Source organism: Styela clava, chromosome 1 (genome assembly GCF_964204865.1).
Source record: "Styela clava chromosome 1, kaStyClav1.hap1.2, whole genome shotgun sequence".
Lineage (NCBI taxonomy): Eukaryota > Metazoa > Chordata > Ascidiacea > Stolidobranchia > Styelidae > Styela > Styela clava.
Window position 1 is genome coordinate 23,384,179 of NC_135250.1, and position 11,025 is coordinate 23,395,203.

The following is an 11,025-nucleotide window of genomic DNA, read 5'->3' on the forward strand; positions in this document are numbered from 1 at the left end:
ATCATTTGCTTTAATAAGAAACAATAAAACATTTGGAATAAATATAATATGTTTCAAGGCGCACTTAGCAAATCGCTTTCCGGAACCGCTATGGCTTAACGTTTAAAACCGGCATTGTTATGCAAGCACGCAAATCGGTCAAACGATCAGAATATGCATTGTTATGCAAGTGCGATGTTTCTACCGTGTTTCCCCCAACATAAGGCCATGCCTGAATTTTAAAAATGATTTTAATTCAACCGCTCGCCTTGAAAAAAGACTTCGTCAATAGCGCAATTTGTTCACCTAATCCCGTGGAAGTTTCAATTCTGCTAGGGCGTCGCAAAATTTCGTGATGATGTTATAATAAATAAGTTTAATTCTGAAAATTCGGTTTTCTGTAGATAACGATCATTTTTCCTTGGTTTAAAAAGCGTTGCACACCCCATCTCCATGGGGACCAGTATTTTCCCCAGCTTTTCCATTTAGGGGGGGTGTTTCGAATTTTAGGGGGTGGTAAATAATTTGCTATTTGAGATAAAACTAGGCTATTTGTATTCTTAAAAAAAAATGGTATGTATTTAAGAAACAATGTACAAGAGGCCCCCCCCCCCCCCAAGTTGATTGACGGCAGTGTTCCCTCTAAGGTGTGCGCGTGTGCGCGCGCACACAGCTTTCAGAGGCTGCGCACACGCATAGATTTACTGCGCACAGACGTATTTCGATGTAATGTAACAATGTTCTTTTGTTCTTTTTTCACCCCTTATTAAAATTCAAATAAAACCATCTGTTACAATCAATTTCATTTATTATTTTCCATGTATGTTCATTGTTATCTACTGATAACATATAGCCTTCACTAAAGCATTTACAATCTACAGAAAAACTTATTGAATAACCAGAATTTTCTTAATAAGCCCACCTATTACCCGGTTAGAACGCCCAAATTTCTTCATTGGTTTTTGCACAAATATTAGTCATTTCCAGAAAAGTGCGCACACACCAAAATTTCGGCGCACACATACTACAAAAATTAGAGGGAACATTGATTGTGGTGAACCGAAATCCACAGCAGAATAAAATTGTAGGGCCAGAAAAGGGCAGCGAGGAAAAGTGCGGGACGGCACGGCTGAGAAAATTTTGAGAAATAGGCACCAAAATAGGCTCTAAGCTTGATTTTAGATACACCTAGCATCGCAGTTTGTTATGTAATGAAATCAATAATTATAATATTTAGCTGATAGAACTCCCGGGAAATAGATAACAAGCACGAATTTCAAACGTAAATATATACTACTAGTAATTTGCAACTGATAGTGACTAATAAAGTTACTAGCTCATCTGGCATTGTATGAATGGCTACTTATGACTTGTTTTGTTACACATTTCACATTTTTTCGAACATGTTTGTTTGACTTTTGTATGAATTATGCAATGAATTAAATTTTGAAATACGCGCGTCAACTGATCATAATGGCGCATAATGTTGTATTCCTTCAGAACTGAAATATTTTGTTGGTAAGAAGACAAATCGCTGAAATTTGTGATTCTTTCCAATAGAGAAATAAAAACGCTGTCATTCATCTAAAAAACGTCTGTTTTCGGTGCCTAGTTTTCGTTTTGTGACATTATTAAGCTTTCTTAATATACGGCTGACATCTAAAATACTGCAGTGTGTAATCCTAATACCAATACGTATGGACTTTTCCCCGACCTTTAACCCCCGAAAATTCTTCCTATACTTTACCATTGCAAAATTTTCGGGGCTATTTTAAGAGTGCTTTTGCAAGTTGGCGTCTGTAAAATGGGGTATATGTTTCAAACCATCATTATGATTCATTGCATACAACAATCTGTTTTTTAAAGGTACCGGTAAAGAATTTCAGGCTAGTCTATCACAGCTATTTCTACACTAATTTTTATTACTGCAATTAAATTAAAACTCCTAGGAAGACAGAGTGATCATTGAATTATCTGATTTATATTTAAGTTTTCAAAACACAACTGAAAACTAGCGAATAGAGTTCAAAAACGCGAAAACGAGGTAATGTTTACAACCACGCTTGAAAATCTGTCTGAGTGAAAAAAGTGTCTGAGCGGATGCGAAAAGGGGGCATTGTTACGTCGCTTTTTGCATTTTGCTGATTGGCCAATGTCACGAAGTAAACAAGGAAGTTGATGCTCGGGGAAAGGTCCATACATAAGATACCGGTATAATTCAATTGTTACGAAATAAACGTGCTTAAACTGTGATAATGATGTAACAATAGACGGTATCTAAAACTCAAAAGGTACCACATGAAGGGTTAAACTATTTCACTCAAGTTCGGCGGGCCATTTTAAATCGTCACGCGAGCCGTAATTGGCCCGCAGACTGCGGTTTGGAACCCCTCATCTACACTGATGAATATGCCATAGGCGTTATATTTGAATACAATTATACTTGAGTTAGGAATTACAGTGTGGAATCGCACCTCCAAATTAGGGGGGGTGTTTGAAATTTTAGGGGGGGTGTTCACCCCCTATAGGGGGGGTGTAGGGAAATCACTGATGGGGACTTAATATTTATATAAAGCAGGCTTTTCTATACCATGGCCCAATAAATGTGATTTCACTGACTGTTGTTAGGTTTTGTTTGTTCGTTTATATAATATTTGCAAAAAAGGTATTATATTGAAATGTATCAATACGTGAAATTTTTGCTTGAATATTTAACCTTAAATTGAGAAAACGTTTCAAAATTTCAAAAGCGACATTGTGGCAAGATGGGAAATTATATTTCAAGCAGTCAACTTTATCTGTTAAAAAGAAACTGGCGAACATATATTATGAAAGGTATTAATATTGGCGCGAAATCTAGTTTATACTTCGCGCAAAAATGCGCTTGCTTTTTTGGATGGGTGGCATAAATATTGGGTAAAACTATCAATTTTTGTCATTTGTGTAAGACCGAAAAAGAGTTATTAATGATTGTGGGGTCATTCACCGGGATTGACACTTTCCATAGAAACAAACAAACAATTTGAACCCCGCGTCTTTATAGAGTTCCGCCGGAAACATCAATGCTAATTTTTCACAGTTGGATATCATTAAAATTACAATTAAGTTTTATCGACGAGAACATGAAAGACATGATGGCGTCGCTGGATCACCTAGCAAATATTTTACGTTTTCCGACGCGAAAGAATCGAACTAACACTGTAACACAGGGGTCGGGAACCTTTCTGGCCAAGAGAGCCATAAAGGTACATATATTTAATTGCATTTCCGTGCGAGCCATACTGCATTTTTCCTTCCTTAATCATGTCTCAAAATTTTACTTAAAAAGTCAACACATACAATGTCTCAATATACATTCAATGTGACTTCTGATATATTGTCACTTGGGGCCTTGAACGAATGCACACATGTTGAAATCGACGATACTCATCGTTTTTCTTTCTTTTAGGCATATCCGTGGTGCTAAATATTACAAATAAACAGTACAAACGGACGGAAGGCATTTTTTATTGCTCCGCAATTTTATCGCTTCGTGGTGTCACAAAATATGTTCCAGAATTCCATAGTTTTGTCACAATGCCTGTCTAGCATTTCTCTTATCAAGACATAGACAGACGTTGAGCGCGTGTTCTCAAACGTATTGGTAAATGTTCTGCCAAATTTGGCAATAACTTTATAGTTTGAGATCTGGTACTAATAGTAAGCTTAGCCTTAGATTTTTCTGGGAGCCGTATGCCGTCACCAAAAGAGCCATATGTGGCTCGTGAGCCATGGGTGCCCGCCCCTGCTGTAACACCAGTCGCGGCGACTGGTCTTTGAATTTTGTACGTTATAATGTACAACACAACTTGTACGCTTCGATGAAATTCATTAGGCCGCACAATGTGCTAGCCATGAGATCGTTTATTTTCTATAATTTTTGGAGCAACTGTTGCAACAGCTCGTTGAATCAAGAAAAGCCGAGGAAATTCTGGCATTTCATCAGCTTCTGGAATAATTAATGTAAAACGAAGGCTTCAAACAATCGGCATGGTGTGAACGGGTATCACAATACGAGTTCAAAGAGTACCTGCTTTAAACATATGCTTTAAGTTAATGACGTTTCACACTTGTATGGTGGCCCATCGTTGTCACGCGTAAAATTGAAAATAGAAATAAAAAATAAAATAAAAAACCGAAAATAAAAAAATAGTTGTAAAAAAACATAAAAATAATTAAAAAAAAAATAAAAATAAAAAAAATTAAAATGAAAAAAAAAAAAAAACTAAAAACGAAAAAAAAAACAAAAAAAAAAAAACATTAAAAAAAAAAAAATTGAAAAAAAAAAAAAAAAATTGAATAAAAAGAAAATAAAAAGGTTGACAACGATGGTCCGCCTCGTGGCCCATCGTTGTCACGCGTTTTTATTTTCAGAAAATTTGCTTCTGCTTGGGACCGACGTTGTCAGGCATAATCCTACGCGCACAAATGTGTTCCCTGGGTTTCCAACTCACTACTGATTTTCTTGAGCAATATTCAATATGAAAATGTTCTAAAAATTCTCCATGCTACAAGTTCAACAAGAAGTAATATATTTATAATAATGATAAGAGAATATAGAATTGAATACGAAAATTCGGAAAATTTGTTTTTACGTGTAAAAGGTAATTTAATTGGAGAATGCTGCTTAACTACTCAGTTGTCTGGACACTCGCGATGCCGGTACCGCACCGTCTTACCAAATACCGGTAGTCGGTTATAGTCGCTTTGCGTCTGACCGTACCGGTAGCCATACAATCACTCATGAAAGAATGGGAGATACGGATAGTCTCGTAGAATATAAACTACTGAAACACTCTCTGCGCCTGCCCCATACCGTACAGCCGTAACGTACCGATCCAGACAAATGATAAATCGCCCGTGCTCTACCATTTATTTCAATCCATACCTCGATCCTAGTAGAATATAGTGAGTCGAGGTATGGATTGAAATAAATGGTTGAGCACGGGCGATTTATCATTTGTCTGGATCGGTACGTTACGGCTGTACGGTATGAGGCAGGCGCAGAGAGTGTTTCAGTAGTCTATATTCTACGAGACTATCCGTATCTCCCATTCTTTCATGAGTGATTGCATGGCTACCGGTACGGTCAGACGCAAAGCGACTATAACCGACTATCGGTATTTGGTAAGACGGTACGGTACCGGCATCGCGAGTGTCCAGACAACTGAATAGTTAAGCAGCATTCTCCAATTAAATTACCTTCTACACGTAAAAACAAATTTTCCGAATTTTCGTATTCAATTCTATATTCTCTTATCATTATTATAAATATATTACTTCTTGTTGAACTTGTAGCATTGTAGCATGGAGAATTTATAGAACATTTTCATATTGAATATTGCTCAAAAAAATCAGTAGAGTTGGAAACCCAGGGAACACATTTGTGCGCGTAGGATTAGGCCTGACAACGTTGGTCCCAAGCAGAAGCAAATTTTCTAAAAATAAAAACGCGTGACAACGATGGGCCACGAGGCGGACCATCGTTGTCAACCTTTTTATTTTTTTTTTATTCAATTTTTATTTTATTTTTTTTTTTAATTTTTTTTTTTTTTTAATTTTTTTTTTTTTAATTTTTTTTTATGTTTTTTTTTTCGTTTTTATTTTTATTTTTTTTTTTTAATTTTTTTTTTTAATTATTTTTTTTAATTATTTTTATGTTTTTTCACAACTATTTTTTTATTTTCGGTTTTTTATTTTATTTTTCATTTTTATTTTCAATTTTACGCGTGACAACGATGGGCCACCATACACTTGCGAGGGAAAGCGATATGTGTTTTTTATGAAGAACGTAGAGCTGCTACGTTGCAACATAATTGCGTAACGAAGTGATTAGGGAACGTCATTGTTTAACTCAAGTTGGCGCAGCGGACATGTGAAGAATTGGAGAACATTGAATAAAACAGCTTTTTAGAATTTTACTGGTGCACGATAAATTCTATCTAATGGTACCATTCGAAAGTTATCTTTAACCTCTGCGAATGTGTCGATATCATATTAGGTTAAATCAAGAACAAATCGAAGTTATTGTTATTATTTTTATTCAATTCAAAAGCTTTTCAAAAAAATTTAACGCTTTTCAATTTTGCCGATTTTTGTAAGATAATCACGACATTTTATCTCCATCTCATAATTATTATTAGTCTCCTAAGACCTAGATTGGCTCTCAAACAATATAAAACTTATCTATATATAATATAAGGTTCGTGAGATATGAGGTTTCAAAGTTTCGTAACTCACACGGGATGATAAGATAGCTATCGCAACTTTAACTTTCTTAAAATGCAAAACAGTAACAAATCTCCAAAGAAATTGAAGAGCGAAACCTTCTGACGAAGCTAAAACAAACCGACGCTACCACGTTCGCCGGACACATAATGGCGTCCGATATGCATCATTGCACTAGGTGTCTCCACTTGGTTTATAGTCACTTTGGTCAGCATATACGAAGTTAAGGTTAAAGTCATTCAACTTAACTCGATAAATCAATTGATTCGCCTAATTCGATGTGGTGACTTCTCAAACGGAAAATTTCCACCACGCTTGAATGACGCGCGCTATCGACACGCATTTACTATCATATCAAAGGATAAACCAATATGCAGTCAACTGTATATTCACATTTGAGCTTTACAAGATCCAAAGTGACTATAACACAAGTGAGGACAACCATTGGTAACGCTATAAGCGCTTGTGTGACGTCACTCCCGCCATTTTGGGTCCAGAGTTCTATCGCTGTATGAAACTAACTCAGTGATTTAAACCTGCGATCGTTAAACGATTGAATAACGAAAAACGATGCTCAATAATTCGGACCAAACATTCGCAGCAGCAAAACGAATGAACATTCTTCTAATTAACTTTCGGCAGATGTTTCTCAGATCACTCGGCTCGGCTGTATGGTCAGCATATACGAAGTTAAGGTTAAAGTCATTCAACTTAACTCGATAAATCAACACCCAATACGACCAAAAATTTTAAACAAAGAGATACAAATTTTATTATAAGAGTTCCTGATGTAGGTATCGCTAATTGCACAGAACTTATTTTAACAAACTGACAGAACTACAATACAAATTACACTACAAAACTCGTAACCATTTGTACCTGATAAAATTTTCAACGCGGTGTACAACACCAAAATATAATAAAAAAATAAACTACATGCATGGAATGGAGAATAACGGTATATGTCAAGGTAACAAGAACATCTAATAATCTGGAGTGTATAAAATAATATCTATGTGACTTAAGCTCTTGCTGCAGTTTTATTAGCATATTGTAACGTTATAAGCGCTTGTGTGACGTCACACCCGCCATTTTGGGTCCAGAGTTCTATCGCTGTATGAACCTGACTCAGTGATTTAAACCTGCGATCGTTAAACAGTTGAATAAAAAAAAAACGATGCTCAAGAATTCGGACCAAACATTCGCAGCAGCAAAACGAATGAACATTCTTCTAATTAATTTTCCGCAGATATTTCTCAGATAACTCGGCTCGGCGGTATGGTCAGCATAGATGAAGTTAATGTTGAAGTCATTCAACTTAACTCGATAAATCAATTGATTCGCCTGATTCGATGTGGTGACTTCTCAAACGGTAAATTTCCACCACGCTTGAATGACGCGCGCTATCGACACGCATTTAGTATCATATCAAATAAAAAACCAATACGCAGTCAACTGTATAATCACATTTGAGATTCACAAGAGCCAAAGTGACTATAACACAAGTGAGGACAACCATTGGTAACGTTATAAGCGCTTGTGTGACGTCACACCCGCCATTTTGGGTCCGGAGTTCTATCAGTGTATGGACCTAACTCAGTGATTTAAACCTGCGATCGTTAAAACAGTTGGATAAAAAAAAATGCTCAAGAATTCGGACCAAACATTCGCAGCAGCAAAACGAATGACATTCTTCTAATTAATTTTCCGCAGATGTTTCTCAGATAACTCGGCTCGGCGGTATGGTCAGCATATACGAAGTTAAGGTTAAAGTCATTCAACTTAACTCGATAAATCAACACTCGATAAGACCAAAAATTTTAAATAACTATTTGTACCTGATAAAATTTTCAACACGGTGTACATCACCAAAATATAATTAAAAAATAAACTACATGCATGGAATGGTGGATAACGGTATATGTCAAGGTTACAAGAACATCTAATAATCTGGAGTGTATAAAATAATATATAATATTTATGTGGCTTAAGCTCGTGCTGCGGTTTTATTAGCATATTGTAACGTTATAAGCGCTTGTGTGACGTCACACCCGCCATTTTGGGTCCAGAGTTCTAACGCTGTATGAACCTAACTAAGAGATTTAAACCTGCGGTCGTTAAACAGTTGAATAAAAAAAAACGATACTCAATAATTTGGACCAAACATTCGCAGCAGCAAAACGAATGAACATTCTTCTAATTAATTTTCCGCAGATATTTCTCAGATAACTCGGCTCGGCGGTATGGTCTGTATATGCGAAGTTAAGATTAAAGTCATTCAACTTAACTCGATAAATCAATTGATTCGCCTAATTCGATGTGGTGACTTCTCAAACGGGAAATTTCCACCACGCTTGAATGACGAGCGCTATCGACACGCATTTACTATCATATCAAAGGATAAACCAATATGCAGTCAACTGTATATTCACATTTGAGCTTTACAAGATCCAAAGTGACTATAACACAAGTGAGGACAACCATTGGTAACGCTATAAGCGCTTGTGTGACGTCACACCCGCCATTTTGGGTCCAGAGTTCTATCGCTGTATGAAACTAACTCAGTGATTTAAACCTGCGATCGTTAAACGATTGAATAACGAAAAACGATGCTCAATAATTCGGACCAAACATTCGCAGCAGCAAAACGAATGAACATTCTTCTAATTAACTTTCGGCAGATGTTTCTCAGATAACTCGGCTCGGCTGTATGGTCAGCATATACGAAGTTAAGGTTAAAGTCATTCAACTTAACTCGATAAATCAACACCCAATACGACCAAAAATTTTAAACAAAGAGATACAAATTTTATTATAAGAGTTCCTGATGTAGGTATCGCTAATTGCACAGAACTTATTTTAACAAACTGACAGAACTACAATACAAATTACACCCCAAAACTCGTAACCATTTGTACCTGATAAAATTTTCAACGCGGTGTACATCACCAAAATATATTAAAAAAATAAACTACATGCATGGAATGGTGGATAACGGTATATGTCAAGGTTACAAGAACATCTAATAATCTGGAGTGTATGAAATAATATATAATATTTATGTGGCTTAAGCTATTGCTGCAGTTTTATTAGCATATTGTTTATTGTTTTTCAATAATTTTATTTGCCATCTCTTTTGCGTGAATATTTAACTTCATATTAACTCTCTTCCAGCTGTTGACCCAATTTATTTGACATGGTCTTTTTAAAGTTATTTTTTTTGTCAACCACTAAGCCCTAAAGCTTCTCTTATGATTTTTTTAAAAAGGGTGTGCTAGAGTACTATTCAGCAATATATCTTTAAAACACACTCCAAAAAAAAAAATTTTTTGCAAAATTATCTCAAAAATTTCTAAAAATAAATTGGACTTTGAGAAATTCTGTGTACAGTAGAGGGTTAATAATTAATTCCTAATTAATTAATTTTTTTTTCAACGTTTTCGTCCAGTTTTGCCTTATGAGAAGTTCGCACATAATTATTGAAACATGCCTATTATTTCTCCTAATATCCTAAGAAGAAAGATTTTGAAGATTGCGAACCTGCTTTTATCTACCAGGTGCATTTGCGCAATTTCAGACGTTTTGTGTAAACCAGGGTTTCCCAAACTTTTGAGCTCGCGGCCCCCTATAATATATTAAAATTTTTCGCGGCCCATGTTCACGCTAATAATGCTAAACAGTTCAAAATATGCATTTTTGATATTTTATTGACACAGCTAATTCTTAACTTTTAATAGGGCTACTCAATAACAAAAACATCTGTTTTCAGATTATTCAATGTAATGGGTGCGAATGCTTCTTGCTGCATAGCAAGTTCAGCCGTGGCGCAATGTTTGTTTATGCAGGCCTAATGATAAATTACGATGTCTGCCCACCGACGACCTGGTCTTAATCCGGAATTGTTCACTCTTATTGATCAAACTTAGCATAAAGCATCGGTTTGCAGCGGCACCAAATCATCAAGGAAAAATTTAATGACGCACCTCCACTAAAAAAATATGCTGCCGCAAAATAAAACACGAGTTTGTCATCGTTAATATGTACTTTATGCTTTTTGAGGTTTATAAACATGTAGGCCTAACTCTGCCCAGCTTTTCTTTAAAATGCTCAAAACTCACTCATGTTCGATAAACTCGGTTCAGTAAATGAATAAACTGCGCCAACGAAATTGCAGCATTAAGCATTACGTAACAACGTAACAAAAAATTAAATAATATAAAACGGTAAAATGAATTTGATTCATATACACATCATTTGCTTTAATAAGAAACAATAAAACATTTGGAATAAATATAATATGTTTCAAGGCGCACTTAGCAAATCGCTTTCCGGAACCGCTATGGCTTAACGTTTAAAACCGGCATTGTTATGCAAGCACGCAAATCGGTCCAACGATCAGAATATGCATTGTTATGCAAGTGCGATGTTTCTACCGTGTTTCCCCCAAAATAAGGCCATGCCTGAATTTTAAAAATGATTTTAATTCAACCGCTCGCCTTGAAAAAAGACTTCGTCAATAGCGCAATTTGTTCACCTAATCCCGTGGAAGTTTCAATTCTGCTAGGGCGTCGCAAAATTTCGTGATGATGTTATAATAAATAAGTTTAATTCTGAAAATTCGGTTTTCTGTAGATAACGATCATTTTTCCTTGGTTTAAAAAGCGTTGCACACCCCATCTCCATGGGGACTTAATATTTATATAAAGCAGGCTTTTCGATACCATGGCCCAATAAATGTGATTTCACTGACTGTTGTTAGGTTTTGTTTGTTCGTTTATA